Source organism: Vicugna pacos, chromosome 15 (genome assembly GCF_048564905.1).
Source record: "Vicugna pacos chromosome 15, VicPac4, whole genome shotgun sequence".
Classification (NCBI taxonomy): domain Eukaryota; kingdom Metazoa; phylum Chordata; class Mammalia; order Artiodactyla; family Camelidae; genus Vicugna; species Vicugna pacos.
The window spans coordinates 28,627,775-28,640,951 of NC_133001.1; the positions used below are offsets into that span (position 1 = coordinate 28,627,775).

The following is a 13,177-nucleotide window of genomic DNA, read 5'->3' on the forward strand; positions in this document are numbered from 1 at the left end:
CCCAAGAGAAGTCTTGGGCTTGGGACAAAGTTACCTCCGGATGTATGGGAGCTTTGCCAGGTAATCATTGTAGGTAATGACAAACACTTTGGATGAAGTTTCTAAGCTGGTTTAACACCCTTTTGGTATTTCTCTTATTTTATGGATTTATTTCATTCACCTGTTGAGAACATGCTCTGCCTTAATCTCTGTTCCCTGAGGAATGAAAAGCCAGATAAGTTTTTTGTTTGTTTGTTTGTTTTGTTTGTTTAAAGGCTACACTCCAATCTTCTGTGCTGGGCTTAGCTGGTCTTGCCACAGGACCTCCCGCCAACAGGCCCAGGCTATCAAATTGGAGCTCTAGTGATGCTTGGATCAAGATGCAATCACTTCCTATTTCATAGTATAGTATTAAGCTACAGTAATCAAAACAGTATGGTACTGGCCTAAAGTTAGACATATAGACCAATGGAAAAGAATAGAGAGCCCAGAAACAAACCCACACGTATATGGTCAACTGATCTTCAACAAAATTGTCAAGAATATGCAATGGGAAACGGGTAGTCTCTTCAACAAATGGTGTTAGGAAAACTTGATATCCACATACAAAAGAATTAAATTGGACCCTTAACTTATACCATATACAAAAATCAACTCAAAATGGATTAAAGACTCAAAAGTTATACATGAAGCTATAAAACTCCTAGAAGAAAACATGGAGGAAAATAGTCATGACATTGGTCTTGGCAATGATTTCTTGGATATAACATCAAAAGCACAGGCATTAAAAACAAAAATAGACAGGTGTGAATTCATCAAACTAAAAGGCTTCTGCATAGCAAATGCAACAATCAGCAGAGTGAAAACGTAACCTATGGACTGGGAGAAAATGCTTTCAAACCATGTATCTGTTAAGAGGTTGATCTCCAAAATGTGTAAGGAACTCCTACAACTTAAAAGCAAAAAAGCTAACAATTTATAATTGCCAATTTTAAAATAGGCAAAGGATTTGAATAGACATTTCTCCAGAGAAGACCTACAAATGGCCAACAGATACATGAAAAGGTATTCAACATCACTAATCATCAGAGAAAAGAAAAGAAAAACCACAGTGAGACATTACCTCACATCTGTCAGGATGGCTATTATCAAAAAAACCAAAAAACACATGTTGATGAGGATATGGAGAAATTCAAACCCTTGCAAAATGGTACAGCCGCTATAAAAGCAGCATGAGATGTCTCAAAAAAAGAAGAAGAAGAAGGAGAAGGAGAAGAAACTATAGGTTGGGTTACAGGTGGAAGGACCACATTCCTCCCTCCATCAATTATAAAATTGGTCCAGGGATGGACCTGTGACCCGATGACGGCCAAGGAACACATGTAACATCTTCTGGGGCCATTAGGAGAGAGGAAAGTTTTCTTTCTAACTGGGCTTGAACCTGGAGTTCACTTTGCGGTGCAAACCTCTTGCCACCACAATTGTAGAGTTGGTCTGAGAGTGGCACCAACATGGAGGAAGCAAGACCAAGAGATGACCAGGTATGAGTGACTGTCATACAAGACCCTGAATCAAGCCATGCCTGAAGACACACCTATCCCCTGGACTTTTCAACTGTGTAGTCAACATATTCTCTTTCTTCTTATATGAACTTGGGTTGTTTTTCTTGGAACAGAAAGTATACTGTTACAATGTGGGCCTTGAACTAGATTTGAGTGGATGAGGTGAATGAAGAGGGCAACCCAGGCAGTGTCATGTGAACTAGTGTTGATGAGGGTATGGAAGTGGTATCCACGGAGCTGTGTGGAAACCAGCTGGGAGAGAAGGTCTTGGTGGACAGTGTGCAAAACACCCTGTAAGAGAACATGTGTTCTCACTTGTCTGGGTGCATTTATCTATGTGAACAAATTCAATGGGATTACTGGGGAGTGGCATGTAAATGGAAAGACAAAGGGAGACAGAGAGGGAACTCTGAAGATATGGGAATAATAACAACAAATGCTCACTTTACTACATGCTGGACACTGCGTTAAGCATTTTTTCCCCATTTAATCCTTTCAACAGCCATGAGATTTTATTATGTCTCCATTTTACAGATGAGGAAACTGAGGCACAAAGAACTTGCTCAAAATAACCCAGTTAACAAGTGCCAGACCTGGGATTTTAACCTGAAACCCCAAGCTGGCTAGATCCTGCATACTTAATCTGCTCTCTTCTGCTTCTCCGGATGTGGCGTCTGCCTTGGGGCAGCCATGCACCAGCGTGGTGGGGAGAGAAGGAAAGGACGCAGCTGTTGCCCAAAGGGGCCATGGGAGAATACGGAATTCAAATTTTCTTCCCCAGAGCCGGTCCTGATTTACACTTTGTTCGTTTTCACCCGTCTTTTTAAAAAATTTGCGGCTAGACAAATGCTGAAACTCTGGCTCCCAGTCAGCAGCAACTCTTGGGACCAGCAGATGAGTCCAGGTGACTGCTCCTGGTCAGATCTGACAACCTCCCTGGCTGGCTGAAGACACTTAGAAGGGAGCTAGGTCTCTAGGCAAGCCCCTCGACTGGCCCCAGCTTGCCCCCTCCTCCTCCCTGTCTCTCTCCAGTTCTGTATCTACTTCCCTTGGATTGCCTCAGGAAAAGGAAAGAAGAAATGTTTTTTAAAAAGAAACTGAATGAAACCGAACACTTGTATTTCCATCTATTGACATTGAATTGGTGCTTCTCCAGCCCAGCCATTTGGGACAAGTTTTTAACCGCCTCTCTTCGCCCGACAGTCTAATACAAACAGACCATAGAAAAATAAACTTTCCCCCCCAAATATTATCTTAGGCCTCATTTTATCATGCTTCCTTGAGCTGTCTCTGTAAAGGGAAGAAAAAAGAATGTAGGTTTTAGTTTGGGCAGGACTAGAGAGGGCCCATTCACCCATTCTCCCCAGTGTGGTCTGCTTCCCAGAGCACTCACTGTCTGTACCGTGTCCATTAGGCCTCCCTCAGGCCCTCCTCCTCTCCAGTTCTTGTTCATTCACCTGCAAAATGGGCTACTCACACCTGTCTACAAGTTGCTGTAAGACAGAGGTGGCAAACACAAGTACCTTTGGGACTCAGAAAACAGGGAAAGTATAAACAAGAGATGGGCTTGGCTCTAACTAGAGAGAAGATGCCCGGGTGGTCTCATTTAGCTTAAAATAAGCAAAAAACCCAAACCAAACCAAACCCAAACAAACAAACAAACAAAAAAAACCCAACAAGCAAAAACATTCTTGCATGCCGAAGCAAAACGTTATTCAAAGCTGGGTTTGGGCTTGGGGCTACCTGTTTTCAACCCCACAAGGATTGTGATGAATATGTGAAAGAGGTGGCTTAAATCCTCTTTAGGATGGGTGATTGTCACAATTTATCTTCTCATGGGGGAGAAAATGACAGTCTTTCCTCTTTGCAGGTGGACTCTAAGGGGGTGGAGAGATGGGGAGAAAAACTGTGGATGTGCACAGCTTGGGGTGAATCCTTAGGGGGTCAAAGGCATAGCGAGAGAAGCCTGGGCCAGTGGAGTCATCTTGGCCTTTATGACAGTTTTGCCAAATTTAGACCTTAGCAGCTTACCTGGATGTGAAAGAGCCCTAAGTTCTGGAAAAAAGAAAATTGGTCATTTACCCTGGTTTTCCTGTTCAAACTGTACCACCAACAACCAAATAGTAGAAGAAGGGAGTTTCTGAATTGGAATTGCACCTTGCTGAAACTCCAGATAAAAGAATGGTTCTTGGCTGAATCTTGGAATTGAACTGTTCATAATACAAAAATATCATTTGGTAGATGATTATGTTCCTTTTGGTGAGCAAATGCACCACCACCTATGAAGCTGTCTTGCCAAAAATAATCAAGCCCAAATTTGATCAACCTACAGATCCAACCAGCAATTTAGAGGAACTACAAGGGTTAGAGGAACTACAATGGTCAGAGGAACACACAGACAGCACTAAGGGGATGCAAGTCGCAAAATACAAACTGTGAGAAAATCTGCAGATGATCCCCTTTTTTTCACCTTCAAATTTTACTTTATTTGGAAACTATACAAATTCCTTATTTTAATATATAAAGGCTGTAGTACTCTATTAGAGACACATAAATATTATACATTTAGAAATTAAATATAATAAAATCTACACAACACTATGTAGAAACTTATGTGCACATTTCAAATGAGTCTGAGGTCTGGACATTCATACTCATCAGATTTATTTCTCCCTGGAAACAGGTGAAACTCGCTGGGAGATCACCCACAGGGGACACAAGGGGACTGGTTTTCATTATAGGAGGTCCATTTAGAAGTCACCAGTCAGTATGCCTGGCCAGCTTCCCAGTAAATATTTTGAGAAGAATTTTTGCAAACTCTTTCCCTTCACAGCTCCTAAGATCTCCTCCAAATGGAATAAAGCTGAACCTGCATGCATCCTCTGGGGGGAGGCAGCACAAATTAGCAAGGAGTCAGTTCCTCCTTATTGATAAATTTAGCTGCTAGATCATGAGTATCACAGATACTATAGATAACAAATAAACTCTTCAACAAATAAATTCATAAGGGGAAGGGAGTGGACAGGAAATCTGTACATTAAAAGAGACAAAAGTATTTGAAAAGTAAAACTAAGCCACAGTTTTCAGAGATGCACATATGGGTGATAATGCTGTGAAGAAAGGAAGGAGGTCATTATCATAAAGGCAGTTAAGTGGTAACTGATAGAGGGCAGGGTGGGGTCTGTGGGGGGATGAGGCAGACAGGAGCTTCTGAGATGGCTGACTGAGTTCTGTTTCATGATGTAAGTAAAGGTTAAAAGTGTTCACCTTATAGTAATTTATTAAACTATACATCTATTTTCAGTATTTGTGCATTTTTGACCATATATTTTAATTTGTTTTCACTATATGCCCTTAATTCTTCCTCTACCATTCCCGCACCACTCCCTCGCTCCCATATTGGAGCCTTTTTGACTATTAGCTGCCAATTTCTGGGTTCTGAGTTCTGTCCAGTTCCCTGTCCTCCTTCTCCTAGGTTCTCTCCTAATTATATAGTCTAACAATTAGAACGAGCTATTATGCTGCAGAAACAAACAACCCTAAGATCATCATGGCTTAAACCAAAGGTTTACATCTTGCTTATGCTTTGTGTCTGTGACACCTTAGCAGGGTCCTCAGGCTAACAGAGCAGCCACCTTCTCAGATATCCTCAGGGGCTGTGCCAGCACTGACTAGCAATAGAATGCATTGGCATGGAAGTAATACATGTAACTTCTGCTCACAATTCATTGGCCAGAAGTAATCACATGCAACTACCCACAAAGTGGGTGAAATGCAGTGCTGGAAATGTGCTCAGAAATATTTGGTAAACAGCATTCATAAAATACTCCTTGCTTTGCATGGTTCTGATATGCACAAATTTCAGTTACCATGATTTAGTTAAATAATACCAATCCCCAACAAAATGGCTCAAATTTGAGTCACCACAGTATATGACACAGTAATTGCATGGAGTACAAATTTCACTGCCTGCTCTTCAGGCCACAGATCACTTTGTAAACAACAGATGTGCATCACATTACTTCTTTCAAAGTCTATCTGTGATTGGTCACCATGCATCGGCTATTCAGTTCATGCACAGACAGCAAAACATGTAGCTAGCTGTGTTGCCTCTTTGTCTTTCGATGATAAACTAACGTGATAGTTTGCAAAAATGGATAATCTAGAGAGGGTTAGCTAACAGAAATACAACAAAGAAACAAAAAGTGATAATGGAAATGAAATTGGATGTGATTAGAAGATTTGAAACTGGCAACAGCAAAGCAAAGACAGGATAAGACACAGGGCTTCTAGAAGCTATGGTGCAAACCATATTGGAAAAGTCCAACAAGTATTAAAAAAACAAGGTAAAGTCACTTCATTATCTTTTACATTAAATTGCACTAGAAACAGTCACTTATGGTTGAAATGGAATATTTTCTTCTATTTTGGACTAAAGACTAATATTTTAAAATCCTAATTAGTCTGTCTAGCATTCAGTACAAAGCATTGAAGTAAGTTGATACATCAAAAGAAAATGGTAATTACAAGAAGACTAATGAAGAACCTTGTACTGCTAATAAAGGCTGGTTTTATTATTTCAGAATTCAGCATGAGTTGATTGATGTTAAGCTACTGGTGAAGCTGCTATTTCAGATAAGGATGCTGCAGTGAAATTTGCACCCAAATTCCAAGAAAATGAACATGTCTCAGAGGAAGAGACGCCAACAAAACTTTACCAAAAATGAGTGCTCATAGACATTTCATGGCAAGAGAGACAGATAAAATATTGCAAGCTGACCCAAACTTAGAAATGTGACAATGTACCAAGGTATAGAAAAATGCTTGCTCCACATCATGTTATACACTTTCATTCTCAATGTTTTTAATATTTTAAATTACAGTGTAATAAGTAAATAGCTTTACTAGTTTTTCATTTCCCAATGCATTTATGACCAATAGTAAGAGAGATTTTAATGTTTTGACAAAATTTCCTAAGATCACAAAACAATCATCATTTTCCCCATTGATTATCAAGATCACTTTGCAGGGTTGCAACTTTAACAGTCATTTTTATGTCCTGTGCTCTCATGCAAAGGACCGCCATAGCTGGTTTGTGCAGAGTTAGATTACAATTCCTCCACGTCTGCTTGTGCCCACTCAGTTATGTGGAGTTTAAGGAAACTCCTGGAAAGAGAACTTGGACCACTAGCATTAGGTAGGTATAGGGGTTCCAGGTATAGCTTGGAGGCTGTTATTCAACCCCAACCTGATCCAGCCACCTTGATGGCCTGTGTGTGACTCTGAGTGGGCAAGAACTTTGTGGGCAATATGACATGAATTGGACCCATTTAGAGGCCATGCCATCCTGCTGTGGGATCCAGCTTAAAAATACACACACACACACACACACACATTCTAGACAAAGGGAATGTGTTTCTTCATTCACTTCATGAGAGGGTAGATGTATCAAGATAACAACTGAAATAGAGACTCAAACTCTGGTCAGGGCTGAGCATCCATGGGGCCTCCTCAGACCATCTGGGCCTTGTGGCAACACCCAGAAGCCGGCTGATACCCAGGAGCAGCATTGCTAGTGGGAGCCACCACCCCCAGGGAGAGTGGAGGGGCTGTCAGCACTGGGTGAGAGCAACAGCCTCAGGAGAGGGTTGAGATCAGGGGCTGAATGACAGTTTGATCTGTGGAGAGTGTGTGGGCTCCAGAGAGTTGCTCAGATGTTCTAGGACGGCAGTGGGGGAGGGTTAGTGGAAAAAGCCTCACAAGGGTGCTGAGGTTCCAAAGCTACATTTAAGGGGAGCTCCGCACTAAGGGAATTCAGACTACATCAGTAAGACCTCATTTTCCAAACTGGCAGTGAGGCCTGGAGACGTTAGGGTTGTGTACAGATAGGGTGACCATATAATTTATTGTTCAAACTGGGAATATTTTTAAAGTGAAAGGGATTGCTACTAATAATTAAATCTTTTAATTATTAAAGGCACAAACAGACTGTCCCCGACAAACCACACCATTTACTCGCCTGAGTTACGGATAAGGTCAGGGTGGCATATCACAACATCCACCATGCAAAGGGAGAGGAGAGTGTGAATAAAAATATTATAAAGATGTGTACTTTAAATTCGATCACTAGTCAGATCCTGCCAAGGAAAGATCTTATTGCATCTGCTTTGAAGAAGAGTTGGGACTTAGTTTAATTAGCATACCAACTGCTTATCTGCAAAAATGGGATTTATTCTCTCAAATTAATTTTTAAAAAAGCACCACTCTTCTTGGTACTGCTTAGAAAAGTTTTTCTCTATGTGGTAATGTTTGTATTTCAGACACTTACATAGGACTTACTAATAATGTTCCAGGCACAGTGTGATGCACTGTTGAAACGTTAACCCATTTAATTCATAACAAAGCTATGAAGTAGGCACTAGAGACAAGGAAACAGAGACCCTGAGATGAAGTAATCAAACGCAAGTGGAGGTGCCAGGATCTGGACCCAAGTATCATATCTTCCGAGGCTGCATTTGTAACCATGATGTCATGCTGGCTCTTGAGTCCACCTTTTAATTTAGTAGACACTGAATCACTGCAAAGTAATTTGACGAGTATTTATTGAGTTCCTATTGGTTGCCCATGTCTAATCTTTGAAGAAAATAAAACTCTCTTCTCTGAGGTGATACAGAGAGGTAAAATGATAATAATAATGACAGCAACAGCAATATCTAACACGTTGTGAGCTTTTACTGCATGCCAAGCACTGTCCCAACAGCTTTCCATGCATCGCATTTTTTAAACACGCCAAGATCTTAGTATCTACCCAGAAGGAGATTCTGATTAATGAGAAAGCAAGACAGAAAATAGTTACATACCCATGTGTAAGGCATGAATGATTAAGGACCCTGATGCGCAGGACAGGCTGTCACTGGGTGAAGTGGCTGGGGTCAGAGATAGGGGGCTTAAACCCTAGAAAGTTTACAGGAGTCCCTCTCCAGCTAATTAAAAAAAATGAGCATTACTAAAAGTAACAAAATAAAAGTAAAGAAATATAAGAAAATTTATATTTTCCCATGATGATTATTTCAGTACTTTAAAAAGAAGTTTTCTGGTAACAAATTCTTTCCTAACAATGCTTTTAGTTGTCCATGCTTTGCTACTGCTAAATTTGGTGTGATCTGCAGTTTGGGCAATCTAGTTCTAGAGGAAGAAGAGCTAATTGAGGACCAGTAGAGTTAGCAAGCTTCATGGATTTTGAAGGATGGGTAGAGTTGAAAAAGGGGAAAGAGGAGAAAAGGATGTGCCTGGCTGGAGGGGCAGTGAAGGACTGAGAATACTGGCCTCACTGCAGCGTGTGGTGTGTGCACGGGGGGCACCTAGGTTGGGCAGATAGTTTGGGAAGGTATTTTAAAGACCTTGAATTCCTGGTCAAGGGGTGTGCAAAATATCCCATATGTATGGGATGCTTTGGGAGATTGATACAATTTTTTTTCCTGTCATTGTCTCTCCTCACTTAAATCTGAACGCCCAGGAAGCTAAGGTACTCAAAGCCCTCTTAAGCAGAAGTCCCAAGCAGTGGGTACCTAGGATCCCTGGTGACCCCAGTGGCACTTGCCTATGCTGTGCTCTGTAATTTTTTTATGGAAGTATCAGTTACAGTGTATCAATTTCTGGTGTACAGCACAGTGTCCCAGTCTTGCATATACATACATATATTTGTTTTCATATTGCGCTCTGAGTCTCTGCAGGTACTATTAACATCCTGGGCCTTAGTCCTTGCCCAGCTGCCCTTCCAAAGGGACCGTACCAGCTCAAGGTTCTGGGCAGTAGCTCAAAGTTGGGGGCTGACAGGAAGAGGCCCTAGACCTCCCTCTGCCCTGCTACCCAGGAGTTCCCTGGAGAGAGTGGCCCATCAGGCATAAGCGCTCTGGCCATCTTGGTTTCATCTTTCCCTCCTTCCACCAAACTGTTAAAACACTTTATTCTACAGACACATTGCAAACAAATCTGATCTTGCAACTGCTCTGACCTGGAGTCTGCCACAAGGCAGAAGAATGGCAAGAATGCACCAGGATGCTTTTACTGGTGTGTGTGAAGAGGCTTGGCATCAGATAATGAAGGCAGACCCAGATTTTTAAAGACCTGAGACAGCAATGTCGTGTCACCAGCTCTCTTTCTCCCAGTAGCAGTGGGATCATAATTGCAGTTCAGGGACGGTGCCTCACTCAGTTTTCCACTCTGTCAAGTAGTTTCAGCTTCTATCCTAATTTGCTGCTCTATTAAGAATTTCCAGATTATTGGTGGTTGCTTCCTTTCTCTGAAGAAAAACTGAAACATTGTTTTTCCACCTTCGTTCTATGCATTCAAGTCAAAGCCTCTGGTTTCTCTCTATGGTAGGAATGAAATAGCCCAGCCTGGCTGAATTCAGGATGGAAATGTTTGTGGAATTTTTACCTGGGAGCTGGTAAGAGGAGAATGGGGCTGGAGAAGCTCTGAAAACCCAGAGGAGCTGGGTTCTGACCACCTGCAGGCGTGGTCATGTGTGCATTTGTCCAAACTGCAAGTTTTCCTTCTGGCCTTGGCTTACGCTCTCTGGATTCACATTATGTTCCTGTCCCTCAGGCCTGGCCCAGCCCTTTCCGCGAAGCTTTCCACAAGCCCCGCCAGGCCACAGTGACCTGTCGCTGCTTACACAGCCGTCAGATTGGGTACAGCATGATCCAGGGGTTAGCTGCATGCTCTTATTGCTTAACTGTGAGACTTCTTTCCTTAAGAAGATGGAAAGCTTGATGAAGGCAAAGTCTATGTTTTCTTAGCACTGGGTTGAGTAGAAAGTGTAGGTGAATGAATAATTGTACCAATTAAAAGATGGCTTGGCCAAGGCCTTTCCCAAGGATGCCAAGCTTTTATAATTAAGAAAATGGAAAACTTGTATTAGCTGCATTCTTCTCAGAGAGTGTGAGAGCAAGCCTCACATGCTGTGCTCAATCTCATGGGAAAAAGGACAATGTGGCTAGAAGAGACATTCGGGGGCATTCATCAGATAGTTGCTACACTTTTTTTCTAAAGGGTTTGCAAGTTTGTACCAGAGTCAAACTGGTCGGAAGACAGAGAAGGGCTTGGTTACTTCACCCCTATCATCAGGGAAAGCTGGCATGTGTCCAGATGTGTTTGAAAGGCACCATCCTCTGAGCCTGCCCTGGCACTCACAGCTCTCCATCTGGCCTGACAGCTGGAACACAAACTTAGTATATTCTTAATCCATCTTTCTAAAATAAATGGATGCACAAAGGGAATTGAAAAGAACTAATCGAGTTTTCCTCCCAGGAGGAAAATGATTGTTCATGTCGAACTCTCTCTTGGTTGAAAGGGAACAGATAAACTGTTTCTGGAGTTTGTGTTCCCTAGCCTTGCTAGTCTCTGTGTGGTCCATGGACAGCATCAGTATCACTTGGCAACTTGTTAGAAATGCAGAATCTTCGGTCCCACCCCAGACCTACTGGATTCGAGTCTGAACTTTAAAGAGATTTGTATGTGCTGCTCTATAGAGCACAGAGAAAACCATGGTCATAGCCTGGAGTGCGGAACTGAAAATAAACCCTCGATGTGAATAATGGCAGCTACAAACCATCTCTTAAGCGATATCTTTATTGAAATCTACCATGTACCTAGTCCCGAGTCAGACACTGCAGGAAAAAAAATCGGCAGGGGCAGGCCCTGTGAGAAAGAGCCCACACTGGGATTTCAACCTCGAACCCTGCCCACCCCTCCCTGTACAAGCCCTGACTGAGGGGCGGACTCTTGCCAAATGGAATTCTCTGTAGCGCAGCCTCTGGGGTGACACCAGTCACATGGAAGGCCCTTGTTTTAAGCAATAACAAGCCATTAATATTGAGCTACCAAATCTTCAGGGAGGACAGCCCAGTCCTAACCTCCGTCATAACATTTTTCTTTTGCGATGAAGCATTGCCGGGTTTGCTGAAAGCTCATTCAGTGTTGTTAATGCTCTAGCACTCAGGCCTCCCCAGGTTCAGGGTGAGGATTAGGGGGTCGAGGGTGCAGTCCTGGCCTATCAGCCCAGAGGCACAGCTGTGCTGTTGAAGGCTATGCTCCCTGCATTGTATCTTGTGAACGGAGTTATTTCAGGATGCTATGCACAAAATTGTAGCTGCTGGAGTCAAACTGCCCTGGGTTCATTTCTAGGCTCTGTCATTTGCTAGCTTTGTGACCTGGTACAAGTTTCGATTTTCCAGCTATTAATAAAGTGATAATTTATTTCTTGCTTAATTTGGATGAAATCTAATTTCTCTTTTTTATGGATTTTTTTGATGTTATGTCTAAGAAATCTTTGCCAAAGTCATAAAAATCTTCTAAGTTTCCTTCTAGATATTATATAATCTAAGGTTTTATATTTGGTTCTATGATCCATTTTTAGTTTTGAATACACTACAAGGTATGGAGGGTACCAAAAGGTTCTTTCTTCCTTCTCTTACCTTTATTTTTCTTTTTGACTTGTGGATATGTAATTGTTCCGGTACCATTTACCAAAAAGACCATCCTTTTTCCTTTGAATTTTTGGCTTTGCCTTTTTGTGAAAAATCACTGACAATATATTTTTGGGCCTATTTTTGAACCCTCTATTCTGTTCTATTGATCTCCATGTCTGTCCTTGGGCCAATATCCCATTGTTTTTATTTCATTAGCTTTATGGTAAGCCTTAAAACCAGGTGGTAGAGGACCATAGTCTTGGTTCTTTTTTTATAAACAATATCTTGGCAATCCTAGGTCTGTTTAGTTCCACAAAAATTTTATAATTGGCTTGTTAATTGCTACAAAAAACGCAGCTAGAATTTTGCATTGAATCTACAGATAAGTTTGGAAAGAAATGATATCTTTACAGAAGGAATTGATTCGTCTAATTCATGAACACAGTATATTTCTCCATATATATATGTCTTTAATTTTTCTCAGAAATATTCTATAATTTCCAGTGTATAAGTCTTGCATATCTTTTGTTAAATTTATTTCTAAGTATTTTTGTTACTCCTGTAAATTAACTTTTTTCAATTTCATTTTCTAATTGTTTGCTGCAAGTATATAAAAACAAAATTAAATTTTGCATATTTTTTATGTGACCTTGTTAAATTCATTTATTTGTTGCCATAATAATTTTGTAGATTCTTTAGAACTTTCTACCTAAAAAAATTAGGTCATCTGCAAACAGAGATAGTTTTAATTCTTGCTTTCTGATCTTTAAACCTTTTCTTTCTTTTTACTGCAGTGGCTAGTGTTGCCAGTATGACGTTGAACAGAAGTGATGAAACTGGACATCCTTGCCTTGTTCTCAGGCTTATTGGGTAAGTGTTCAGTATTTCATCTTTATACCCTTGAACAAACTGAAGAAGTTCCTTTCTCTTCCTAGATTGCAGAAAGTTTTTATCATAAATGCATGCTAAATTTTGTCACCTGCTTTCTGTGCATCTATCAAAGTGATCGTGATTTTTCTCCTCTAATCTGTTAATGTGGTGAATTACACTGATTAATTTTTGAATTTTAAGTCAATTTTGCCTTCCTGGGATAAACCCTCATTGGTCATAATATGTTATTCTTTTGTAGATGTTGTTGTTGGGTTTAATCTGCTAATATTTGTT

General features: G+C 41.0%; 1 long non-coding RNA gene across 1 annotated transcript in view; it reads left to right on the forward strand.

The window, feature by feature from the left end:
- Positions 1-12,883, forward strand: part of LOC140685880 (uncharacterized) — a 53,515-nt gene extending 40,632 nt beyond the window's left edge. Inside the window, exon 3 of the long non-coding RNA XR_012059326.1 lies at positions 12,808-12,883. This is a non-coding gene — a long non-coding RNA (uncharacterized lncRNA). The remainder of the gene's footprint in view (positions 1-12,807) is intronic.
- The last annotated feature ends 294 nt before the right edge of the window (positions 12,884-13,177 follow it).